We start from the raw sequence: 7,526 nt of genomic DNA on the forward strand, positions 1-7,526 counted from the left end.
ACAAAGCAGAGGCCTTTGGAACGTAGCTTCAACTCTAGCGTGTGCCGGTGTGTGCTGGAGTGCGAGTCCACACCCACGTGCCCACGTGTGACTGCACATGTGTGCGGGAGTGGGAGTCCGTGCCCGTGTGCCCACGTGTGACTGCGCCAGGGTGCGGGTATGTGTGGGAGTGCCCGTGGGCCTGCGTATGACCGCACGTGTGTGCGAGTCCACAACCGTGTGCCCGTGTGTGACTGCGCCGGGGTGCGGGTGTATGTGGGAGTACGCATCCACGCCCGTGTGTCTGCGTGCGTGTGCCCTCATGTAACTTTGCTGGGGTATGAGTGTGTGCAGGAGTGCGAGTCCACGCCCGTGTGTCTGTGTGCATGCACCTGTGTGAGACATGGAGTGTGATGGGTGTGAGTGTGAGACTGGCCTGGGTAAGACTGAGTGTGAATGTACACACACACTCATGTGTTGTAGAACCAGAAGACACAAACAATACACAGTACGTGCCACACACAGACGGGGCCACCCCCCACGCCTAGCGCCTCCCAACAACCGTGTTGCCACCGGACACCCTGTGCCTGGGACTCAGGGACTTGGCTGGCAGGGGCTCACGGGGCCACTGGGCTCCCCGAGGTGGCTCGCACATACAGGTGGCCAGGGCTGCAGCTGGGTCCTCCTCACCAGGAGGCCTCCTCCACCTGGGCACTAATACGCACAAGGGAGTTGCTCCCTCTCCACCGGAGTCCTGCGGGCCCCCAGCTGGGAAACACTGGGTAGAAAGCGGCAGAAAAGGAGGGAGGTGCCCTGGGGCCCTCGTGCAGTGGGCTCCAGGGAAGCCCAGAAGTCCAGGGGTGGGAAGGAGCCAGGGGAGAGGATGTAGGGGAGGTGGGACAGTGTGGGTGGGGGGCAGACCTCATGCAGTCTTGAAGGCAACGAAAGAGAAAGAGTAGAAAGGGTGCTGGTTTTTGCTCTGAGGTCCCCAGAGGGTCCAGCCCAAGAGGCATTGGGGTGCTGAGAGAGGGGATCCACAGGGAGGAGGTGCATGTACCGGGGCCGATGGACACTGAGGCTCTGATGGTGGGCGGATGGGGAGGGTCTCTCAAGCTAAGGGCTGGGAAGGGGCAGCACACAGGCTCGGGGTCCTGGGGAGGCGCTGGCCTGGGCTGGGGGGATCCACAGAGACCCCAGCCTCGTGGCACTGCTGTGAAGGACCAGCTGGAGGACTGAGGTCAGGAGCTAAGTGGTGTCTGACGTGGGCACCTCGGAGCACGTCTGCTGCTTGCAGGGCTAGACCAGGGGAGAGGGGCAGGACCGGAGCATGTCCTGCAGTCCATGGTCGGGGATGACGGGATGGCACGAGGGGGGATTGTTCCCAGGGAACTCAGGGCCTGGGTGGGCTGGGGCACACAGTGAGCCAGCACTGGGTGCTTCCTGACCGGATGAACGGAGGGACGGGAGAGGGAGGTGGGCGCAGGGCAGAGGATAAGGGATGAGCCCCAGCTCTGCCGCTCTGCAGCCGTCACTCCGGTCACCCACTAAGGGGCTCCCTGGGACATGGGACTTCCACGCTGAGACCAGGGCGAGTCGGTCAGCCTCTCGGTGTGCTAAGCAGTGAGCCCGGGTGCTCTCTGGCTGCAAGGCAGGGATCAGAGCACCTGCTGTCCAGGGCTGCGCGTGTGACCCCCCCGGCAAACACCATGCCCGCAGGGAAAGGTCCCCGTCTGTCTCCACGCACAGAGAGGATGCCCCAGGCAGAGCTGACAAGATGAGTGGCCAGTGGACGCAGCTGGCATCCCTATGCGCGCATCCACACCCTTGGGACCCTTGAGCCCCAGAGGAAGGCCTCTCTCTTCCGCTGGAGTAGGACAGGGTCTCCCCAACCCACCTTGCTGCTGGGGGGGTCTCAAGGCAAAGGCAGCCTGGCCACTGGGTGGCCTGTGATCAGCCCACATCCCACAGACTTAGGGACCAGTTGGGGTCCCCCTGTCCCAGCCTCTTCCCTGAGCCTTTAGTGGCTTTGTGGTCTTGGGGTGCTCTGTGATTGAAAGTGATTTGTTTTGGCTGAAAGTGATTTGTTTTCCAGGTTAAATTTGATTACATCCTGGGTGGGGGGGCTTCACTTATCCATTACCACGATTACCATAAAGACTCTTCAAAGGGCAGGACCCTCCCCCCGAGACCAGCCCATCAGGGCAGAGCAGAGCCCCTGGGATTACAATAAACTTTCTGATGTTAAGTGGCAGCCGAAGTGTCAGACACATGTGAAGGGGGAGCTGGGGTGGCCTCTGAGGCTCACCGGGGCAGGACGCCTACAAATGGGGGGAACCCAGGTCTCTGCGGGGTTTTCCACCCAGCCACCCCCAGCAGACCCTGGAGGCACCACCTAGGAATGGCAGATCACTGACCACTGTTCCCTGGTATCAGGTCCCCCAAGCAGGCAGGCCCTTTGAAACAGGCTCCTGAATTTTCTCAACAACTCACTAGACAGGGATAAGCTGTGCCCATTTCACAGATCAGGAAGCTGAGGCTCAGAGGGGTTTGAGGACCTGCCCAGGCCCCCGGGAGAGGAAGTGCAAGACAAAGGGACTGAGATCTGTGCCCGGGTGTCTCCCGCTTCCCTGGAGACCGTGATAGGGATCCCCAGTGTGTGTGAGGGGTGCGGCGGGGGGCAGCTCCCGGGGGCGCTGGGCAGCCGAGTGTGAGAAGAGCCTCTGAAGCCACTGGGCCTCCGTTGACCAGATGTCTCTGGAGCGGCCAGGGTCCCCGGGAGGAAGGACAGCCACACCAGGCACAGCCTGGACATTCTCTGCCAGCCAGTCCCCACCCTCCCCACGGCTCCGAGGCCCTGACCATGCCCCTGTGAGTGCTCCCGTTCCTCCTGTGGGGGCCAGCGGAGGTTCCGGGACGTACTGCAGAGGTCCGCAGCCCTGGCCTCGGGGCCCCGATTAACTGCCCAAACACCAAAAACGCATCAGGAGACGGGGAGGAAAGGCAAGCCGGACCCCTTCCTCCGCCGCACCCGGAGTCCACCCTGTGGCACAGCGCGACAGCCTGGGTGGTGCCAAGAGAAGAATAAGGACCTTTCAGAGGGCTGCCGGCGGGTGCGGACACGGTGAAGGAATGCAGAAGACCAGTGACCTTTTGCAGAAGAAATTCTCCCTTCTCGCCCGCCCAAGGCTCTGCTGGCCTCTCCCGCGGCCTTTCCAGGGCTTTCCTTAGAACCACTTCCTTCTCCTCCAAATGGAATGTGGGCGAGGGAAAGGCCTCTCTCTGGGAAGCCCTGACGTCTCGGGACGCCCGGGAACCCTCTCGGGGCTCCCCGCTCGAAGATGAGCTACACCAGCCTCCTGCATCAGCGTCCTGCCCGAGGGGGGAGGTTTGCTCTGTCCAGTGAGGACCTGGTTCTGCGCTCAGCAAACTGCCTTCCCGCCATAAGGATTGTCTACAGGGAGGGGTGCGGATGGCCTTGGCAACGGGACCGGGGAGGGGCCAGACATACTCAGCGGTGGTGTCCGAGGCCGGACAAAATCACCGTCTCTTCGACTTCCTGCCCGAACGTCTGGGGGTATTTGGGACGGCTGGTGTTTCTGCGATCTCACTCTGACAAAGCATCCCACAGCCCAGCGTCTACGTGTTCCCCTTGGTGCAGTCCCCACGGGGCTCAGAGGGCCGGCTCATTTCCACTCTGCGCCGTGGGCTGGGCCACTCCCGGGGGTGCCTCTCCGGAGGAGCACCACTGGGGCTGGAACGCTCGGGATGGCTTCACCTACATGGCGGGTGCTTCCCCTGAGCAGGCAGGGGCTGCCTGGGTGCCACTCTCTTGCCGAATGATCCTCCCAGCTGGGCAGCTGGGTCTCGACCTGGTGGCTCTGGGCCCCAAGAGAAGGGCAGTGGAAGCTGGCAGGTTGCGAAGGCCCAGGCCTGGAAGCGGCCTCGGGTCACTTCTACCACACTGTCTTCTTGGTCTGAGCAAGTCCAGGCCAGCCCAGGTTCAAGGTGGGAGGAGGGGAGCTCTGGTTCTTGGTGAGAGCCGCCCCAGATCGTCTGTGCTTTGGGACTTGTTTCCAAGAAACTTCCATCCTCATGGCTAGTGGCTTATGCTTTTGGCGGGGTTCCCACCTTGCCAGTAGGGCACCACTCCTGGGTGCCGGGGAGGCCTCAGAGGGCATGGCCCCACCCACCCTGCCCCGAGCAAGGGCGTCGGCTGGAGACTTCCCTGGAGGAGCCCGCTACTGTCTGTTCCTGGCCTCCAATGGAAGGTCCAAAGGCCAGAGCAAGTGGAGCTTGGGAGAATGAAGAGAGCTTTAGCCGCAGAGAAGAGGGCAAGCAGGTGGGGTCCAGCCCCGTCCCAGCATCACCCGTTTTCCGAAAGGGGGGTTGGGCCCCTGTCTGAGCCTCTGCACTGAATGGCCTTCAGTTCTGTTTTGGTTTTGCTCTTTTAAGTCTCCAAAATGAGCAAGACTTAATTTCAGAAGTGTGTTTCTGTCTCACGAAAGCATTGGTCAGGGGGCGGTGGCTTAGCCCCGAGGGACCCCCAGAGGCCTGGCTCCTTCCACCTGGTCCGCACCCCCCCACCCCCGGCATTTCGTCCTCAGTTGTACGTGACAAGACGGAGCAGCCGCACAACCGTGGGTCAAACAGTGGGGGGCACACATGGGCGCCAGCCCACACCAAGGACCCCTGTTTCTCCTCGGATCACATCGCGCAGGTCTCTCTGCTTCTGCCCTGGCTGTGTGGCTCCCTGGGAGGCTGAGCTGGGGGATGGGGAGGGGTCGTCCTAACCCAGAGGCCACAGGCCCAGCTCAAGGTTGAGAATTCCAGTCCCATAGGGCAGAGCAGGACGACCCAGATTGGGCGAGGACGCGTTCTCTGAATGACAGGAGTCAGTGTTTAAAGTTAAGGTACGTCCGCTGACGGGGGTCACCAATTAGACCAAAATGCAGCCATCAAAATGTATTTGAAAAGTGAATTGGGAGAACCCGTGCTTCTTTATAGATACTGTAGAAAGCAAGACGCCTGGCAGGTCCAACCACCACCATCATTCAGAAGTGACGTTGGGGGAAATCGGCCTTTCAAGAGCATAGAGCCGTGGGATGATACAAACATCCCCGCGGGTCCTCGGGGCAACATGGCCCATGGTGTCGTCGTCGACGCATTGCGTGTCAGAAATGAAGGAACTGGGGAATTTAATCAATCTGTCGTGTCTTTCTCTTCCTAGTTCATAAGCCCCATGAATTCCACCCAGGGGTCCCCCAGGGGAGATCGGATACTGGAGGATGAGACTCACAGTCTCTTCGGGTGGGTCCTTCCCAGAGGGACATTATGAACGAGGACCCGTCAACCCTGCTCAGCTCTGGGGCCGTGGAGTCCCAGATTTTTCTATGGGCCACAAAATTTGGGTCCCGGGATGGCTGTAACCAGTGACCGCAAACTTAAGATAATGGAAATGTATTCTCTGGCAGTCCTAGAGGCCAGAAGTTCAAAGTCAAGGTATTGGCTGGGCCATGCTCTCTCTCGGAAGGCTGCAGGGGGGACCTTCCTGCCTCTCCCAGCTTCTGGGGGTTGCTGGCAATCCTAGGCATTTCTTAGCTTGTAGCTGTGTCCCCCCATCTCCCTCCTCGTCTTCACGTGTGTCTGTGTGTCTCTGTGTCCCTGTTTTCTCATATAAGGACACTGGTCATTAGACGATGCCCCCTCCCTGATCCAGTGTGACTCCATCTTAATGTACCCATTCGATCTGCAAAGACCCTGTTTCTGAATAAGTTGATCTTTCAAGGTACGGGGTTAGGACTTGAGTATGTCTTTTTGGGGGGCACAAGTCAATCCACAGTCCCTGCTTTGGACAATCACAGAGGAAAACAACGTGGCATTATCTGGTACAGGCGAAGGTGTGCGGAGCCCTCCAGCAGGTGATTCCACTCCCAGGGCAGATGCCCTGGGAGAACTGTGAGCTGAGACAGGGCTGTTGGGGACAGCGGCTGCATCAGGAGGAAACGTTCTGAGCATCCGGAATGGCGATCTGTCACATGACGGATCCTGGGACAGTCATGGGACGCAGCCGTGAAAAGCTGACCTTCCAGCCATCGACAGGCAGGAGGAAAGCCAGTGCGCAAGTTCTGGACAGCGGTTACCTCTAGGAGAGAGAGCGCAGAGTGTCCCCAACCACTGGTGCCATGTGGCTTGTTAAGGTTGGAGGTGGGAAGCCGTGTGCTTGCTTTCCGCTGGTCTTCACACCCGTGCACGTGTCAAGGGCAATGTCTAGCCTACACGTTCATGATGGAACGGATTCCGGTGGTGTTTGTGCGCAGGCTTGTGTGTGAATCCAAGTGCAGACGCCTTCACATGCACGCCTGTGTACACCACGCCCTCGCTCAGGCACGCTCACAGGGACAGGCCAGTGAAGCTGCTGTGGGGCCCCTGGGGAGTGTTCGAGGTGCTGCCGCAGGCCTTCAGTCCTGCCAGTTACACGCCCCCTGCCCCCTGCCCCCCAGAATGGGTGCGTCTCCCGGCTAACACTGATACACCTTTTTATGCTGGGCCCCAGGAGAAAGGGCAGGGCCTCTGGGTGGGTGCTGACTCGGGTTCTGGGCCAGCAGTCCCATGAGCTTTATGACCCCACTGTTTGGAGACGACAGAGCTGGCCCAGTGTGTCTGCATGAGGGAGACACAGTCGGGACGCCTGGGTGGTTCAGTGGGTTAAAGCCTCTGCCTTTGGCTCAGTCATGATCCCAGAGTCCTGGGATCAAGCCCCGCATCGGGCTCTCTGCTCAGCATGGAGCCTGCTTCCCTTCCTCTCTCTCTGCCTGCTTGTGATCTGTCTGTCAAATAAATAAATAAAATATATAAAAAAAAATTACAGCCCAGCTGCCAGGCATGTGGCCAGATTAGCCTTCCAGCTCCTGGGAGGCTGGTCCCAAGTCTAGAGAAGAGAGCCCACCGGTTGTTGTGGGCCTCTGTCCTCCAGGCCTCTCCAGAACATCTTGGTTTTCTTAGACACCATGGCAGCCAGCCTCCAAGAAGGCCTCCACTGATCCTGGCTCCCGGATCCGTGCCCTTGGACGGCCCCGTCTCACACTAGACAGGGTTGCTTCGCGTGACCAGCAGAATGGCAGAAATGACAGACTGTGGATGACTTCCAACGTATTACCGCTCCCACCTTGTTCTCCCCTGGATCACGTGCTCTGGGAAGACAACCGCCATCTTTTGAGGTCATTGGAGCAGCCGTCCGGGAAGGCCCACGTGTTGAAGAACCGGACCTCCCCACAACAGCCGCGCGGGTGAGCCATCCTGGAGGGGCGTCCTTCAGTCCCTGGGCAGCCCTCAGGAGAGACTGCAGCCCGGCCAACTGCTCGACCCCAGCATGGTGGGAGACCGTGAGCCAGAAGCACCCAGCTGAGCTTCTAGCACACGCCGACGCTCAGCTACGACATGAGGTAGGAAGTCTTCATCGTGGTTTCTACCCCTAGCTGTTGGGGCAGTTTGCTACGCGAGAGTAGACAACTAGCGCAGACACTCTTCCCATGGATCGAACACTTGCT

Source organism: Lutra lutra, chromosome 10 (assembly GCF_902655055.1).
Source record: "Lutra lutra chromosome 10, mLutLut1.2, whole genome shotgun sequence".
Classification (NCBI taxonomy): domain Eukaryota; kingdom Metazoa; phylum Chordata; class Mammalia; order Carnivora; family Mustelidae; genus Lutra; species Lutra lutra.